This window comes from Urocitellus parryii, chromosome 2 (assembly GCF_045843805.1).
Source record: "Urocitellus parryii isolate mUroPar1 chromosome 2, mUroPar1.hap1, whole genome shotgun sequence".
Taxonomy (NCBI): domain Eukaryota; kingdom Metazoa; phylum Chordata; class Mammalia; order Rodentia; family Sciuridae; genus Urocitellus; species Urocitellus parryii.
In genome coordinates this window covers 178,417,560-178,437,638 of record NC_135532.1, presented here as the reverse complement: position 1 = coordinate 178,437,638, position 20,079 = coordinate 178,417,560, and positions in this window count along the sequence as shown.

Here is a 20,079-nt window from a genome sequence, read left to right as displayed (position 1 = left end):
TGAAGTTGGGTAAAAATATCTTGTAAAGAAGGAACAATGGGGAGCTATAAAATCAACAAACAGAAGAGCTCACACAAAGCAAGTCTGACAGAGTAAAGATACCAGTGGAACACAGGAGCTTCCAGTAGGAAACCAGATGTGTTATGCCCTATATGTATTCCTACAGAGCCCTTCCACTGAAGGTTACTCTAAACTCAACCTGAAATACTTAGAAGAAAATCCCACAATTATCAACCAAAACCCAAGTATCTCAATTGCCAGAATATCTAAAACTTTTTAACGGAATATCATAAAAATCTAGAAAAAAAAATGATTTAAAGTTGATGATATATATCATTAAGCCAAAAATCAGTAAGTGTATGAGAAGTGAGAAAAATATGACCCAGTACTGGGGGAAAAATTGGTAATCAAAAGAAATGGAACCAAAAATAACAGAGATTAGGACTTGGCGGAAATGTATATTGAAGTGCTATTATAAATGTACTCCAGGTACTCAAGGATGTAAAGGAAAGATGAAAATGATAAAGAGAGAAAGGTAAGATTTGTGTTAAAAGGAAAACACAACTTAATTGAAAGATTTAATAACTGAAAAGAGAAGTATTGGATGAGATTAATAGCAGAAATAGAAATTATGCAAAAAAGAAGCATGATTTCAAAAATTAACACAAAACTCAATGACCTACAGACAAGATATTTGTAAATTGAAGTATCAAAGGGAAGAGAAAAGAGAAAAACGTTTGAATATGAAATGGCCATTTTTTTTTCAGTGTTAACACAAAGTAGAAACTCAAAAATCCAAAAAGGCAACCCTGCACTCCTCCCTAAAAAACACAAAAAGAATCTCCATCAGGGAGTATTTTAAAGAAAGAGCTAAAACATTATACTGAAAAAAAATATTTACAGCAGCAAAAATATATCAAATAAAAGATAAAGAATGCATCTAGTATAGAAGAACAAAAACGTTTTGACAGCCTCTCATAGGAAAGTATGCAAGTTAGAGATATTCAAAGGACATCTTTAAGTTCTTGGAAAAAATTCTGTCAACTTAGAATTCTTGATATACAGCATCAACATCTTTCAAAACTGAAGTTGAAATAAAGATATTTTTAAACAAATAGAAGCTGAGATCATTTAACCAGTAATCTTGTTCTAGAAAAAAATATTATAGGAAGTTCGCAGGCAATGGAAAAATGATGACAGATGGACATTTTGAACTAAGCAAATTAAAGAAAACCACTTGGAAAGCAAGCACACATGTGTAAATACAAAATGTAGTTTTATCATGTTTAATTTCCTTAAAAAAGGGATGACTGCATGAAGTGATGTTATGCCAGATTCATGGGACCCCAATAGACCTCCAGGAGCCGAATCCCATGCAATCATACAAGAGTCTTTATTGCAAGCTTGAGCCTGGAATCACAACTGTTCGTGACGCAGCAGTTCCAGGGAGTGAGTCCCAACCATTTGTTCAGTGAGATTGTATAGGTTTTGGGGGGATACTCTATGCATCACAACATCACACAACAAATCATTCCATACTGAGGGAAAGTCAAACAACAACTCTTAACATTGATTAGCACATTCGCTGGTGGGAACAAGTTGGGTAGGGGTGATTGGTTAGTACAATAGGGGGATTCCTTTGAACTGATTGGTTTAGGCCATGAGGGGTGTATGTGCTAAACTACATGGTTTCCCAACATGTTATCAACCACCATAAACTACTTGGGGGTCATCTGCCATCCCCAGTATTTTCCCTGACTCATGTTGATTGGTGGTTGCTAGGGGGTTGCTATGGGTCTTCACCTAGCCTAACTGAGTCAGGGACACCTGGCGCCACAGGTCTCTTCTGTTATTTGCAGACAAACAACTCAGCAGGGTGGGTATGTGCTTAGGAGTGCTCTGTGGGTTTTTCCCAGGACAAGGGTCATGCCCCCTTCCTTGGACAGGTTTTGCTCTGAGGTAGAGGCTGGTTTCTCAAAAATGGAGTCACATTAGTTTCTCAGTATAAGTTGCATAAATATTCTAATATATGAAAAATATTGGAATGAAAAAGAGCAAGCCCTAACTATATGTTGTCTTTAACAATATTAACATGTTTAACTATAAATATGTAGATAGATTAAAAGTATTTGAAAACTACAGATACAGAATTAAAACACTACCCAAAAAAACTGAAATTGTTATGCTAATATCAGATAAATAGAGAAATTTTAGAAATGCCATTTGATAAAAAATGAGATAACTCACCAAGAAGATATTAAAAGTCTAAATATAGCTGGGTATGATGGTGTATATCTATAATGCCAGTGGCTCAGAAGACTGAGGCAGGAAGATTACAAGTTCAAAGCCAGCCTCAACAACTTGCTCGGGCCTAAGCAACTTAGTGAGACCCTGTATCCAAATAAAATAAATAAATAAATAAATAAAAAGGGCTGAAGATATGGCTCAGTGGTTAAGTGCCCCTAGATTCAATCCCTGGTACCTACATGAATAAGTATCTAAATGCATATGCATCTAAGAGCTTGCAAATATATAAAGAAAATAACTAAATTTAAAGAAAAATGTAAACCTTCAAATTAAATTTGGAGATTTCAATATAGAGAGAATAATAAGAACAAAAGTACAGTAATATACTGTATTACTGTATTGATAGAATCTATTATTACTGTTTAAGTAGATATTATCCATAAATCCAAATATAGTTTAATTTTTAAAAATCAATTAGTGTAATTGACCACCCCATAACAGACTGAAGTAGAAAGTCACATGATCATTTCAATCAAAGGGAGAAAGGTCAATAAAATTCTATAGTTTTCTTGATTAAAAAAGAAAAAAAACTCATCAAAGAAGGAGTAGAATGGACCTACCTCAACCTGATAAAGAGCTAATAAACACACACACACACACACACACACACTCACACAAAAAATATAACAGTTGGAATCATGCTCATGGTGAAACAGTCCTTGAACCCTCAGAAACAAGGAGGGAAAAACAAGTCTCATCACTTCTACTCAAGGACTAACTATGACAATAAAAATTAAAACAAACAAAAGAAAAAAAAAACCTTACTAGGCAAACATTGAAAACACAATCTTCATGTAAATGCCATGGCTTTCTTTGTTAAATGTCACAAAGTATTTCTAAAACCCTACTATTGATTCTGCTGATGAGAATCAGGGCAGAGTCCCATTCCCCTGGATGTTGAAGATTGAACACCTGAGAAATGCTAAGACAATTGTAGAAAGCAAATTTTATTTAATGAACAGAGACAGACTTCTCAGAATAAAAAAGGACCCCAGAGTTGGGCTTCCTGCCCTTTTTATACATTTTAGATTTTCTTTTTTCTCATTCTCTCTCCTCCCCACATCCACCTTCAGAACCCAAATGGTGGAGTGATCAAAGGTTGGGATCAAAACTTCCCAAGGGTTCTGGCAGAAGAGAGCAGCCCAGCAACATTCATTAACAACTTGGACAACTCCTACAACTCCCTGCAGGGAGGAACAATACCCTAGAAGCAGGTAACCTTAGCAACAGGTAGAGAGGGAAGGGCTCTGGAGGTATTAGCATTTCATTTTCTTTCCTTTTTAACCAGCCTTCATGTTCCTGATCCAACCCAATCTTTCATTACCTGCACTGACCGTCCTTTTGCTCTGTGACCCCAGCCTCACTAGGACACAGTGATTTCTGTAAACTCATGTACTAGGTCAATAAACAAAGTTCAACTATAGTTTTACACACAACTAACAAATTGCAATTAAGAAAAAATACACTTACAAAGCATAAAAATACTCAAAAATCAATTTAACGAAATATGCATAAACTTAACAAAATATGTATAAAATATGCTACAATTAGGTACATTGTTCAAAAAAGTTAAGGGATTAAATAAATGGAGACTATATCATGTTAATGGAGCTGAACAACCAATAATGTTAAGATAATAAGTCTTCCCAAATTTACCCAGAGGATCAATATAATTTTAATCAAAATATCAATAGGCTTTTTCTGTAGAAACTAAAAACTTGATGCTTATATTTATCAGGAAATGCCAAGGTTCCTGGGTAGCCAAAATAGTTAGAAAATGTAGGGAGACTTGCACTGCCCTATTGCAAGACTCACCGTAAATCTACATTCATCAAGTCAGTGCTGAATGAAAAAAATAAATAAACTTACAGATCAAATAAGCATAAAAAAAGTGTTTATAGTCAAAAGAAGTTAAACAAAGGATAGGAGCTACATAAAACAATGCTCAGTACCCTTAGGCATTATGCAAATACAAAACAATCCAATGTGTTAGCACTACACACCCATTAGAAGGGCTAAAGTAAAGTGACTAATAGTACCAAATATTATTGAAGATGTAGAGTAACTAGAACTCTGAATCAGTAATGCAAGGAATGTAAAATATTAATTATAGCCACTTGGGAAAGCAGTTTAGATGTTTCTTATACAATCAATTACATAGTTACTATACAACCCAGCAACTCCAATGATGCACATTTAATTAAAAAGAAATGAAATTCTATGTCCTCTTGAATTCAAATATTCAAAGCAGTTTTATTCCCAGCAGCCCAAACCTTTGTAAAATAAATCAAATTTCCATTGACAAGATAATGGACAAAACAATTATCAGTATTCAGCAATTAAAAGGAATCAACTATTGATGGACATATACATCAATATGTTTAAATCTCAAAATCAATATGCCACATGAAACAAACTAGACTCAAAAGACTACACACTAAATGGTTTCATTTGTGAGCCATTCTGTAAAAGACAAAATGGTAAAATTACCAGTTGGTGAAGTTAGAATGAAGATCATCAATAAAGAGGCCTTAGTTAACTTGTGGACATAGTAGAAATGTTGTTCTGGAATTTGATTATGATAGTAGTTATGGTATTGTGCACATCTATCCAAACTTATTATCTACACATAAAATGAGCAAATTCTAAGTAGTTAAATTCTATCTCAATAAAAATAATTTTTGAACTATAAGATAAATTCTGTGTTCTTATCTCCCACCTTTAAGCAAAAAAATGCCTGATGTGATAGAAAGAGCAATTGATTCACACATAAGGTAGAAAGTAGAGAAAAGGACAGAAAACAAGAAGACAATTAATATACAGGAAGCCCTTTCCACATCTAAGACACTCAAAAAAATTTTTTTTGAATATTTTCTCATTAACTTCTTATAATATCTCTTATAAATGAAGAAAAATTGCTAGCTTTTGAAAGAATGTAAATAAGGTAATGTAGTTGATAAGGAGTTTGTAATGAGGGTTATTGTGTTTCTAAAATTTTGGTTCTAGCCAGTACCCCATGCTGTTTCTCCTGCAGGACAGACTTCCACACCCAGCTCTAAGCTTTATGCTCTATACAATTTTTTACATCACATAACCTCTGTGAGCCTATTTTACTTACTGTAAAATTAGATAAAAATTTACTAAAACTTATTTGGTTATTCTAAGAATCCAAAAAAAAAATTGTGTGCATGAAAGTACTTCTGTAACTATAAGGACTTAAATGTAATTTCTATAATTGCTAGTTTTCATTTTCTCACTATTATGTATGATGAGTATTAACTCCAAATTTCATTATTCACTAAATCAATAAATCCTCAGGTCTCTGGCTGTATTCAAAATGTCAAGATTCCAGGACTGAGGCTATGGCTCAGTAGCAGAGCACTTGCCTAGCATGCATGAGGCACTGGGTTCAATCCTTAGCACCACATACCAAAAAAATAAGCAAATAAAATAAAGGCATGCTGTCTATTTACAAATACAAAAAAAGAAAAAAGAAAGAATGAAAAGAAATATCAGAATCAGCATTTTAGCATGGTCAAAGAATAGTCTGCTGTATTAGACAAATTATCAACTATGAGTTCAACCGCGCAATAAAATACAATTAAAATGAAAATACAAGGCCACTGAGAAAAGTATTAGGAAGATCCAATAATTCCCTCCAAAAGAGCCAAAGAATGAGGACCCAGGAAAAATTAATCTTCCCAGAGTCATTTGACTTTGCATAAAGGATAATGGTCTATTTCTGGCTGAAACATCTAAAGGAGTTTGTCAACATTGTGTACTTATCTTATTTTACCTGTATTAAAAAATAAAACCTGAATATATTTCTCATGACCTAAGTTCATGTGGTTACATATGCCAATAAATCTCAGGGCAAAAACTCATTGTAAATGTTCTTCTTGATGACTTTCTCGATAGCATCCCTAAAGATTAGCAAACAATGCCAAGAGTTGATAAATGGGTTGTTATCAAATTTAAAAATTTCTGTACAGCAAAGTGAACAATTCAGAATGTCGAGAGAAAACATACAAACGGGAGAAAATCTTTGCTAGCTATTCTTCTGAGAGAGGATTAATCTCAAGAATATTACACCAAAAAATTAAAGAACCCAAGTAATAAATGGGCACATGAAATAAAGATACTTTTCAAAGAAAGAAATACAAATGAGAAACAAATATATTTTAAAAAATGCTCGACCTCATTAGCTATTATGGAAATGCAAATCAAAATTGCACTGAGATTTCATCTCATACCAGTCAGAATGGCAATCATGAAGAATACAAATAAGAATGAATGCTGGAGAGGACATGGGAGAAAAGGAACACTTTTACACTGTTGTAGGATTGTAAATTAGGGCAACTACTATGGAAAACAGTATGCAGTTTCCTCAAAAGGCTAGGCATGGGACTACCATATGATCAGTTATATCATCCTTGGTATTCATCCTGAAGAATTAAAATCATCATAGTACAGAGACACATGCATAACCATGTTTATAGCAGCACAATTCACAGTAGCTATATTATGGAACCAGCCTAGATGTCCATCAATGGGTGAATGGACAAAGAAACTGTGGTATGTATATACAATGGAATATTAATCAGCCATAAAGAAAAATGAAATTATGTCAATTGCAGGAAAATGGATGAGACCCAAGACCATTGTGTTAAGTGAAATAACTCAAATTCAGGAGGAGGTTAAGTGTCATATATTTTCTCTCCTACTCAGAAGCTAGAGAGGAAAAGGAAAAGAAAAATGGGGGTAGATCCCATGAAAATCAAAGGGAGATCAGTAGAGGAAAGAGTCCAAGAGGAAGAAAGTGGGGAGGGAGGGTGAAAGTGCTGAGGAGTGACATTGTCCGAATTATATTGTTATATTGTGTATTGTGTGCACGTATGAATATGGAACAACAAATCTCATCAGTATGTACACCTACAATGCACCAACAAAGACGTGAGGAAAAGTTCTTCTTGTTATTTTTTAAAAAACCTATGGCCATCACTAATTATGTATTTACAACACCGAAACCAAAAAATAAATTTTGATATATTGTAGCAAGGATGACTGAATGTTGGTCATTAAGGAACAGAAAAAAAGGATAGACTTGTCACTACTCTTCCAAATGCTTGTTTCTGCCTATGGAATTTCTCTATCTTAACATACATTGATGAAACTGATCTTTGCTTAATTACAACTATCTTATATTCGATAAAGGGGCTAAAAGCATGCAATGGAGGAAGGATAGCATCTTCAACAAATGGTGCTGGGAAAACTGGAAATCCATATGCAACAAAATGAAACTGAATCCCTATCTCTCGCCATGCACAAAAGTTAACTCAAAATGGATCAAGGACCTTGATATCAAATCAGAGACTATGCGTCTGATAGAAAAAAAGGTTGGCTCCGATCTACATATTGTGGGGTCGGGCTCCAAATTCCTTAATAGGACACCCATAGCACAAGAGTTAATAACAAGAATCAACAAATGGGACTTTCTTAAACTAAAAAGTTTTTTCTCAGCAAGAGAAACAATAAGAGAGGTAAACAGGGAGCCTACATCCTGGGAACAAATTTTTACTCCTCACACTTCAGATAGAGCCCTAATATCCAGAGTATACAAAGAACTCAAAAAATTAAACAATAAGAAGACAAATAACCCAATCAACAAATGGGCCAAAGACCTGAACAGACACTTCTCAGAGGAGGACATACAATCAATCAACAAGTACATGAAAAAATGCTCACCATCGCTAGCAGTCAGAGAAATGCAAATCAAAACCACCCTAAGATACCATCTCACTCCAGTAAGATTGGCAGCCATTATGAAGTCAAACAACAACAAGTGCTGGCGAGGATGTGGGGAAAAGGGTACTCTTGTACATTGCTGGTGGGACTGCAAATTGGTGCGGCCAACATGGAAAGCAGTATGGAGATTCCTGGGAAAGTTGGGAATGGAACCACCATTTGACCCAGCTATTGCCCTTCTCAGACTATTCCCTGAAGACCTTAAAAGAGCGTACTACAGGGATACTGCCACATTGATGTTCATAGCAGCACAATTCACAATAGCTAGACTGTGGAACCAACCCGATGCCCCTCAATAGATGAATGGATAAAAAAAAAATGTGGCATTCATACACAATGGAGTACTATGCAGCACTAAGAAATGACAAAATTATGGGATTTGCAGGGAAATGGATGGCATTAGAGCAGATTATGCTAAGTGAAGCTAGCCAATCCCTAAAAAACAAATGCTAAATGTCTTCTTTGATATAATGAAAGCAACTAAGAACAGAGCAGGGAGGAAGAACAGGAGGAAAAGATTAACATTAAACAGAGTCATGAGGTGGGAGGGAAAGGGAGAGAAAAGGGAAATTTCATGGAAATGGAAGGAGACCCTCATTGTTATACAAAATTACATATAAGAGGTTGTGAGGGGAATGGGAAAAAATAAGGAGAGAAATGAATTACAGTAGATGGGGTAGAGAGAGAAGATGGGAGGGGAGGGGAGGAGGGATAGTAGAGGATAGGAAAGGTAGCAGAATACAATAGTTACTAATAGGGCATTATGTAAAAATGTGGATGTGTAACCGATGTGATTCTGCAATCTTTGTAATGTTTTGAATAACCAATAAAAAAAGAAGGTAAATTTTAAATTACATTTATTTTCTGACTATAGATCCCCAATTTCCTCTTCTTTTTTAATTCTTAAAGCTTTCTTCAGAAAATTTGCAATTGTAAATTCTTTCTTTGCTTGGACATGTAAATCTCCCATCTTGCAGCCCTTGAAATATAATCATCAAGAAAGATAGGACTAAGACCTCCCAGTCTCTGTGGAGTATATAGGAGCCTAATCTCAATAAGCAACAATTAGCAAACAGAGGAGACCTAATGTCATTCACCAGTATCCCCACAAACATCACCTTGTACTTAAGGTTGGGTGTGGTAGCCAATGTTTTGTACTCCCAACACTGGAAAGACTGAAGCAGGAGGATCACTTAAGTCTAGAAGTTTGATAACACAGAGAGACCCTGTCTCAAAAACAAAAATAAAACCTAGTACTTTTCCATCTGTTTCCCATCAGAGTCTAATTCAATCTCTCTCATTGCAGTAGTCTTCCCATTGCAACCCGTGCTACAGTAGTCTTCTTTGCCCTTTAAACGAGTGACCAGTATAATTTTTCTTTAGCAAAATACACAAATATTATCTGCTATTATATTTTATAAGCATGCAATATGTTTCACTTTGCAGAGTGATTTTGATCTAGTATGTTATTATAGCCCTGAAGAAAGAAATAACACTACTATGTCTGGGGAAATGAGGCTAATATTCAGAGACATTAATACATTACTAAACTGCAGTTATTAAGAGGTATAAAACTTGAACCAAAGGATTTATGTTCAAGTCTAGAACTCTTCCAATTACATCTTACTTATAACTTAGTTCTAAAAAACATCTGAAAAATCATTATTAAAAATTTAGTTACCTAATAATATTTACTGAATTATCAAGACTTCCTGAAGTAAAAATAAAATCAATTTTGATATCTGCTGTGAGAAAACTCATTTTGTCTAATATCATGGCTAAATAGAAAATTAGATGTCATAGGTCTTCCACCAAAACAATGTTAAAACTGAGTTTGATTGTTGTTGATTGTATGTGTGGTACTGGGGATAAAACCCAGGGGCTTGCAAATTCTAGGGAAGCACACTACTTTTGAGCTACATCCTCATCTCCATCTGTGATTATTATTAGAATTAAACTTATATTGTTGTATTAATTTTAGTAAATATGCTCAATAAATTATACATGCATTTTTTGGTAGCCTCATGGGGATGTTAGGCTGAGAAATCTGTTGCCCTTTTATTTGATCATCAGTAGAGTTAAGATTAAATGTGCATTTTACTTTAAAATGTTGAAACAGCATATTCCTTTCTTATGCAATACCTTCCTCACTGTTACCCAAATAATAAACAGCATAAGAGTTTCAAGAAGTGCAATTTGCCTCGTTCTACTTCTTCTTCCTTTCCCTACTGAATCCTCAAAGTAGAATTATTGGGAATCTCTAAACTTAAAAATAAATGACTAAGAGAGTGCTGAAGCATGATGGAGCTAGCCTTTATCATGCTCCACATGCAGAGCCAGAACTCTTTGAATATTTATGAGATTATCTGCCAGATTATGTAGAGGACTAGGAGGCAGACACAGGCGTGTGCGTGCACACAGACACACACACACCATACACACACACACACACACACACACACACACACACACAGAGTCTTTATAATCAACATATGGAATTAACTAACGTGACTGTCACAGCTCTTCTTTCTATCTTAAATACTGATTTTTTTTTTTTTTTGTAAGGGGGATTGAACCCAGAGGTGTTTAACCAGTGGGCACATCCCCAGCCATTTTTTTGTATTTTATTTAGAAAGAGGGTTTCATTGAGTTGCTTAGTGCCTCACCATTGCTGAAGCTGGCTTTGAACTTGTGATCCTCCTGCCTCAGCCTCCTGAATTTCTGGGATTATAGGCATGCACAACCATGCCTGTCTAAATGCTGGATAATAGACAGTGTAATAATGGAAAATGCATCCAAAATCTTGGTTGTATTAATCTAAACAGAATTCATGCTGAGAAAATGTTCAACAATGGACTATTTGGGGGAAAATGCAAACACAGATGCATGTAATCAGGTACATAAAAATATTAAACTGCCTTCAGTCATATTGCAAAAATTAAATATTCAACCTAATAAAGTTTTCTGATTGCCTGAAAGTAACTGCATATGCCAAAACAAGGTTGCCTATTTTTCAAATCAGAATGTTTCTTTAAGACTTTGCATTTACTTACCACAGTGTTTGTACATTAGATTTCTCAGTGCAGTAGGGCCTACACTTAAAAACATTTTTCATGCCCTGCAAATGTACAAAATTAATCTCAAGAAATATATTTACACACAAAAGATTGTTTATGCCATATTTGAGGCATACTTTATGGTATCCAGCTATAACTGGTAATTCCAATTATTTTAAACATCATTGTGAAAGTCTAAAAAGAAAATCAAGGTAAATTACACTTAATTTACTTTAATGTTACCTGGGAAGCCACAGCATGATGCCTTTTCAGAAGTCCTGGAAAGGGAGGAGGCGTTGGCAGAAAGGCTGATAATTCAAACAGATAATGGTTTTTTGAGAGCAGATTCTTGTCTCATTTATCTCTTTATTTTCCCAAATTGCTTAGCATGAAGCCTCACACCAAGTAAATGGACAGTAAGTGTTAAGCTGACAGTGTTAGACTTTTAAAGACCTAAGAATTTTTCACCTAAGTATGAATCTTTGAAGTGTTGAATGTTAGCAGGCATTTAGCTGTTAAAGAAGAAAAGCTCATTTAGACTTCACACAAAGATTCTTGCCCAATTTCTTGAATTTCTTCATGCACCTTCAATAGATTCCTTTCCCTATACTGCAGTCTTCGCAGTAACAGGGCTTCTATGATGTGTCAAATAGTAGTAGCCTTAGAATTTTATCTATAGTAATTACATAAATATTTAGTGGTCTTCTTTAATCCTTCAAGTGACAAGAGAAAAACTGAACTCCTGAGCAACATTGTCAAGTTACAGAGAAAGTAGATTATAAAGACCTCTAAATTGATCTACCTCACCAAAACAGGTGCCTCTGCTGCTCATTTTTAGCAATTAGTTCTTATTGTTCCACGTCGGAAGGTTTCAAATGGGGATCTTATCAAATGGGGATCTTTAGATCTTTCTAAATGGGGATTCTAGGAGCTCAGGAGGACAGAAGCACCCCAGTACATTCCTGCAGTGCAGAGAGAGATTAATTAATTTTCATGCTGACTACAGCATATAAACAGAGCTGAATGAGAGAAAGCCTGGCCATTTTTCACCAGACTTTTAGGCAAAGCTCATTTTCTTGGACACTTACCTTAAGAGTACCAACTGCCCCTCAAGTCAGTCATTCCATTAGAACCATCATTCATGGACCCCTTGGCATTTCTTTTCTGCCTAGAATTTTAGAGCACAAAAGATCTTTGCAAAGTAGTGGATAGAAAAGAAATCAAGTTTGGGGCTGAGTTAGAGGGATTAGGAAAAATAATGTGCTTGCTTCATTTTTATTTGTAAATTTCGCTTTTATGAACATATTAAAATTTTGAAAACAAAAATTATATTTAACCAGGAAAAGATACCCTTATTTATTTAGTAGATGAGCTGTCAGACGCTGATGTTCTCCATCCTCAACTTAAACACTTTATTTCTTTAAAATTTCTTCAGTTGGAGAAACCTCAGCTTAATGATGTTCTAGATAATTATTGACACCCAAACCCACCAACTATGCTAAACAATCTTATCTTGGGCTGGAATAATTTATATGTATATTTTATTTCAAATGATAAAAAGAATATGTGTGTGTGTGTGTACAAGATATTTATACACACACATATACCTTAGATATATTAGAGTGTGTGCATCTGTGTGTGTATGTGTACATGTGTGTACATACATTGAGAAATGATCACTTATTTGGGTCAAAAAAATCTGTTAGAAAATATCAAGTTTATTAATATATTCACATTTGAATGATAATGGGAAATAAACAAAGAGAAATGTTACCATATGAAATATATTTTAACATTCACTTTCAAAGACAGAATGAAGATGGAAAATATAATGTAAAGCATACACAAGTACTAAGTAAACAGAACACAGTGGCAAAATATCAATAATATTTCATATTTATTTGTCTATTAATTTAGAGCTTGATCTAAATAAATAGCATCCATTTCACATTGTCAAGACAGATAATATAAGGTCGTTACTGATGATGGAAATCATAGGCATAAAGATGAAGAGAGAGATTCTTTCCCAATCAGAAATAGTCTACACTAGGTAATCTGCCATACCTTCATTTATTAATGACTGATTCTTGTTTTCTTTTCTTCACCTTACAAAACACGCTTTAAGAGTTTATATGCTAAAAATAAAACAATTAAGCACACTGTTTAGCACTCTAGGTGCATTAATGGTGAACTTTCATGATACTGCCAGATATGAAAGTGTTTATTTTGCAGTAAAGGATGATGCAATGAGCTACACCTCTGTGGATTTTATGCCTCAAATATGGAGAAAGATTGGCAGATCAGACAGTAGATGTTAGAGTTTAATGGGAAGAAAGAATGGCAGCTGGCAGGAAATGGATCAAAAGTGATCACATATACCCTTGCTTCTTGACAATGACATTGTGCATATGTATAGATGGGTATTTAGCTGAAAATATGGATGCCAGGAAAAGCATACAGGATCGAGGTATTCCACTTATATAACATGCCTCTTCACAAGGCTGAAGAGAACAAAGTTTCAGCACACAAGATCTCTGGAGCAAGATCATGACAAGAACACTGAAATCAGGTGTGTGATTCTAGGCAAATTACTTTACCATGCTAAATGTATGTCATTATTCACAAAAGCCTCAGATAATGGGTGTTGAAACTTAATTTATATAAAGCACAGATCCTGAAACACAGAAAACACACACGTGTAGGTTATAATGATTTTAAAAGAATCATGACAACATTAAAACCTTCTTCAGCCAATAATTGTACAAGTAAGATCTTATCATTAAAAGTTTGGTAACACCCGAATCTCTGGATTTGTCATGACTGACAGATTTTCTCCTTGGTAAGCTCAATGACTGATTCACAATTAGCTTCATTTGAGTCACCAAGAAGAAAGAGTAGGAGGAAATCCTCAGGTACACAGAGCTTTAAGACTTACATTTGCTGCTGTCAGGAATTGCACAGAATCTTTATAAATTCAAAGATTCATGTGGTGTTAAGATCATGGAGTTGTATATCCCCGACATAATTATTGGTTTCCTCTTCCTATTTCTCTCACCTACTCTCAAAAGTTCTTAAAATCTAATGAGGTGGGAACAATAATACTTTTATTGCTGTAAGTGACCTGAATTGTATGATTTTTATTTTCCTTCTTAGAAATAGTGGTAATAAAACATGGGCACATCCTGCCACTTTTCCCAGGGCTATGAAGGTGAATGAAATCATTTGAACAATGTAGCCCATTTGTCTTCAGCTTCAGTGTTCTTTGAAAATGCTGTACTTATTTTCTGTCACTGTCTCTGCTCATTTTCTGTGGTTCCCATCAGCAACAGAGTCGAATCCTACAAGACTCCAGATGACTTCCATGTGAGCTTTTCATCCCTACCTGAAATTTTTCCTATTATTATTTTTAGAGATCTAAGTTCAATTGAGGTCAGACCCTGAATGATTAAAAGTTTGCAAATGATGAAGAGCTGATTTGTTTCCCAGTATTGTCATAATAAAGTACCACAAATCATGTATCTTAAAACAACAGGAATTTATTCGGTCACAATTTGGGGGGCTAAAACGTCTGAGGGCTAGTGTCACCACAGCCATACGCCCTCTTGGATTCTGGATGGAATTCTTCCTTGCTTCTCCCTAGTGCGAAGGTCCTTGGTGTTCCTTGGCTTGCAGCTGCATCTCTCCATTCTCTGCCTTGCAGCTGCATCTTTCCATTCTCTGCCCAGCATCACCATGGTGTTCTCCCTGTATGTCCATCATTACATGACACTTTCCAATTCTGTTGAGGATGGCCATCATATGGGACTAGGACTCATCCCAATGACCTCATCTTAACTTGATTCTACACCCAAAGACCTTATTTCAAAATAGGGTCACATTCACAGGCAAAAGAGATGAGGACTTTAACAATTCTTCTGGGGGACACAGAACTCAACTCACAAGAAATCTTAAAAAGTACAACATTAGTGCAGATATTAGATAATATTTTTATATTTACATAATCAAAAGTGCTCAGAATAATATGGTAAACATGGTAGATGCTGCAATGCATATGGATTTGAATTTGACTTTTGTCCCCAGTATGACATAAAGTACCTTATATTTCCTTGATAACAATATAGAATAAAGCTCCAAGTTAAAAACTGTTTGGATCTAGTGATGACTCTAATTATTTAGTGGGACAAAAAGGATTTTTCTTGAAATCATGGTTAATTTCCCATTAAATTATATGTAAATGGGTAGAGTCAGGAAGTTTTAGATTGCATTTCTCTGCATTTTCCTGTTTCCCAAATCACTTTTTTCACCTTTAGAATCTCTGTTGATATTTTGCACTGTGTCACAGTCTTTGGAAACAAGAGTTTGGCAGTTACTTACAAAAGTCACCTAAGTAGCCAAATGAGGAACTGATTACATGGATTTTGATCCTTCCCAGCTTAGCCAACTAGCTAGAAACCTAATTTTGGAGAACTGTTTTCATTAACTATCTCATTCTTTTTAACTCTTCTCTGTCTTTTCCTGTTTGTTAGCTGAAGTATTTAGAGAATAGATGATATAAAACATTTCTTTCCAACTCAAAATCGTATTTGGTATATATGACACATCTATGCCATTTCATAGACTTACATATGTAATTTTAAGAAACACACATTAAGATCAGACATTTAACTCCAGATATTCTTAAATTTTAATCATATAATTAAAATATAACCACATAAGGAGTAAACTCCAGGATATATATACCAATATGTACAAATAGAGAAGCTTATTCTTCAGGACTATGTAATGATATTTACAATGAATTTGCTGAATAAGGAAATTTAATTTTATCTTATAATCTGGGTGTTCAGTACTAGCAGTATGGAATTCTGATTCTTAGTCCAGAATTGCCTGATGGGGTGTAGCACCAAAGCTTAATGTTCAGCTTTAGTGCGAGGTGCATATTGTGCCTCAAATGTTTTTTAAATGTAATTTGTTTACAAATGTTTCTTAGCCTGAAGAGCTTTGTGTATTGTTCAACTGCTCACCAGTCCTTCTGCCATATCAAAAGTTTATCACATTTACTCCACACCAAACTCTTACCTCACTAATGCCTAAAAGTTTTTCAAAAAAGGATTCCTGGCTTTTGTAAATTTTACTTAATAAAACAATTAAGTTGTGACTCACCAAGACAATGCTCCCATAACTAAATTGTCTATTTGAAATATGTTCAATCTGCCTAGAATTGCCAATGAAGCATTTCACTGCTGTGAACCAGCAAAATTTGGATAGGATTTGGATTCATCTAGCAACTCAAGAGACAGATGGTGTTAAAAAGATACAGATGTAGCAGCTTCCATTGATTCTAAATATGCCCCCTTTTCTGTTGTATTAAGCAGTTTCATTAGTCAATGAACTACTTGTTTTGCTAAAATCAATGATTAGCATTTTAAACTGAAAGAAAAAACATAAGGTAAAAACTAAAAACTTGGGTTATTACTGCTAAGGGGAGAGAAATTTCCAAAACAGAATTAATTAATTTTAGAAACGCATGAATTTTTATCACTCAATAATTTATTCACATATTTATTTTTCCAGTAAATAATTTTCAGCATGAACTATGGTAAGCATTTGAAGTTCAGTACAAACACAATTAAACTAAACTATGATACCTGTTCTTAAAATACCTTTAAAGAAGAAAACAAGTGAAGGATAGGAAAGCTCTAAATAAGTTAAAAAGTGAGAAGTGCTATAAAAGATAAAAAGTATTGTCAAACTGAGACTTGGGGAAGATTATTTGTAGCTAAATATCTGGATAAATAACATTCAAGTTAGAACTTGAGTGTCTGCTTATTTTCAATAACTGGAGATGGAAAAAGTAGGTACATGTGGCCCTATTTGAAAACCTCTGGAGACTAGAGTCAACTCAAAACAATGGAGCAAAAGCAACTCTCTGGAGAAGTCAGAGACAAAATTGGAAAGACCAGTAGTTTTGAGCAATGATTAAAAGATTTTCATTTTACTGAGCAATAAGGAACAATTAAAATTATTTGAGTACAGTCAGGTTATGTTTAATATGATTTATTTAGTAGTGGTTTATAGGATAGTTTGAAGGAGCAAGAAGCCTGAGGCTGAGATCTTTGGTTACAGAAATTGTCTATGACAGAACAATAAGAATAGAAATGAAAATGAAGGGGGAACCTAGAAGTTTAAAGGAAAAACTCTATGTGTCTCCATAACTGAGGAAATGTGGACAGGGCTAAAATGAGACCACACAGTGAAGTGCTGTGAGACAGAAATGTTAAAGAAGACCCCAAACTAAAGCAAAAGGGACAGGAAAAGAGTTATTGCTCCCATTCAACAGAAAAAAAAATAGGATATACATACTGGTTTAGGAAAGAATATGGGCAATACTTTGGTTTACTTCAAAAAGCATCATCCAATCAACATATAATATAATACTAATTGTAAATTCTCCAGTGACCATATTTGAAATTATACAAGAAACAGGTAAAGATTATTTTAGTAACATTTCATCTAAGTTTGAACATACATCATATTACCCAACATGATATATTATTGCAACATGTAATTAAATTATTAGCTCTTTTAAATTAGGTTATTTGTCTTTAAAATGATGGATTTTAAAGATGATGAGTGTTTTACAGTTATAGCCCATCTTAGCATAGCTTTGGTAAATTTCAAATGGTCAACAGCCACATGTGGCCAGTGGCTACCATGTGGGACAGAACAATTTCAGAAAGTTCATGTGAAAAAGTCCAAGAAGTTGAGTCAATAACCATCAGATGAAGTAAATTATGTACAGACTGATGAATGATAAAATATAAATATATAAGATCATTGAGGATGAAGACAAAAATAAGAGAGAGATTATAGGTATATTCTTGATAAATATTCACATTTGCATAGGCAGAAGAGATAAGTAGAGATGGGAAATATTATTAGAGGAATAGGGGAAGAAACAACAGAAGCCAAAGAACACAAGATATCTAAGGACTGAAAAATGCAGAATAATCAACTGCTAAACAGTATAAGGAATAAAGAGAATGAAAAATTTAAAAAGTTGATTAATTTAACTGTAAAGTATTGTGCTTACAAGACCAAGTTTAGCAAAAACTATTCTGTTCCCTGAATTTTAAAGTCCTTTGTAGTAATTTATAGTAACAAATGAAAAAGAATGCAAGAAAAGTACTGCACATGAGCCGAGTTCTTGAGATAGGAAGTCTCTAGCACCCTTTTAAGGTATTTAGGAGTGAAAATAAAGTGATGCTCTAATAGCATGAGAATGTATAAGGATTAAGGCACGTTGTGCCTTTAAGACTGTCAGAGACCTGAGCATGTCAAAGAGCCAAGGGAACAGGAGAATGCAGATACACGGGGGGCGGGCGGCGGGGATAGAATGCAGAAAAAGAATCCTAAATTAGAGATGTGTTTCTCTTATTAATGTAGAAAAAATAAAGCTTAGTGGATATAAAAATATGAGGAAATATAGTGAAAGGGAGATGTAATAAGAATAGTTTCATTTTCTTTGAGCTTTCCAGGGTATAGGAAAGACAATCCAATTGTGGGGTAGCAATAACACTCAAAAGAAAAGTGGAAATCTTTGTCAATGGACTAGAGTCAACTGAAAACAACAGTGGGAAGGGTGTTATAATATAATGGCATGAATTTGCTTTGAATCCCATTAGCAATTTTATTAATTTCTTTGTTTGCTCTCAATTACGTATTGGGACATATCCAACTTTAGGATATATTCTCCTCTGCCTATATAGTAAATCCTATTCTTTTTGCTTTTTTTTAGCACCTTCTAATGTACTTTACAAGAAATTTATTCATTATTTTTATTATATGTTGTCTGTCTTTCGTCTTTCTCAGAAGATTAAGCTTCTGAAGATAGGTTTATATTTTATGTTCCTCAAAAACTGACTATTTACAATAGGAGGTTCTTCATAAATATTTACCCAGTAAATTAATACCTGACCCTCTATTGAAACTTTCCCATAAACTTAAGCATGATGCCATGTTTATACGAAATTATATACTATCCTCTCCTTGAATATACCAATAATCTTAAGGACTCTTACTAACATTTAGTATAGTTTTAAAATCATTATGTTGAGAGTATAGGAAGAAGGTTATGACCTTACTTTAAAAAACAGCAAAACCTTTCTGTGCACAAACTGTCATAATAATCTATGTTGTGAGCAGAATCGAGGTATGTATAGATAAGCATTAGGGAAAGAAATTTGATCAGAACTTGCATACTGTGACTCATTCAGAAAATTCACTAAGCACCTCTTGAGTGCCAGGAGCCAGGTTTGGAAATATGAGAAAAAAGTAAACAAACAATTGCCTCTAATCTTAAAGGACTCATATTCCAAAAGGAAGGAGGGAGTTGTCAGAGAAGAACCAATGAAAACAGCAATAGAAAAAATTAAACTCAAAGAGAAAAATCAATAAGAACAGCAAATTCAACAAAAGTTATGTATCAAGACCAAGCATCTTAAAACCATTCCTCTACTGATTGGGAGTATTTTTAGTTTTATTATCCGTTAAAAGAAGCAGAGAGTAGGCAAGGAAAGGTCAATCGTCCTGTAAATTAGATTTTTGGGTTGAGTGCAACTGAGAAGTCTAGAATGGGTACCTTATTAATCCCTTGGCAGTTACATGCACGCTCTACTGGGAGCTGCCTCTTTTTTCTCTTGGGAAACTTTATCTTCTCCACACTGAAGCCATTCTGTGTTCATCCCTACTGCTGCTTTTGAAATGCTAATTACCACAGTAAAAATTCACCATGATACAGCAAAAAATTGTAACTACAACAATGATAATAAAATGTGACTTGATATCCTTTACCTAGAAAGATAGTAAGTGGTATTATCAGTATCTATAACCCTGCATCTTGACATTGTCC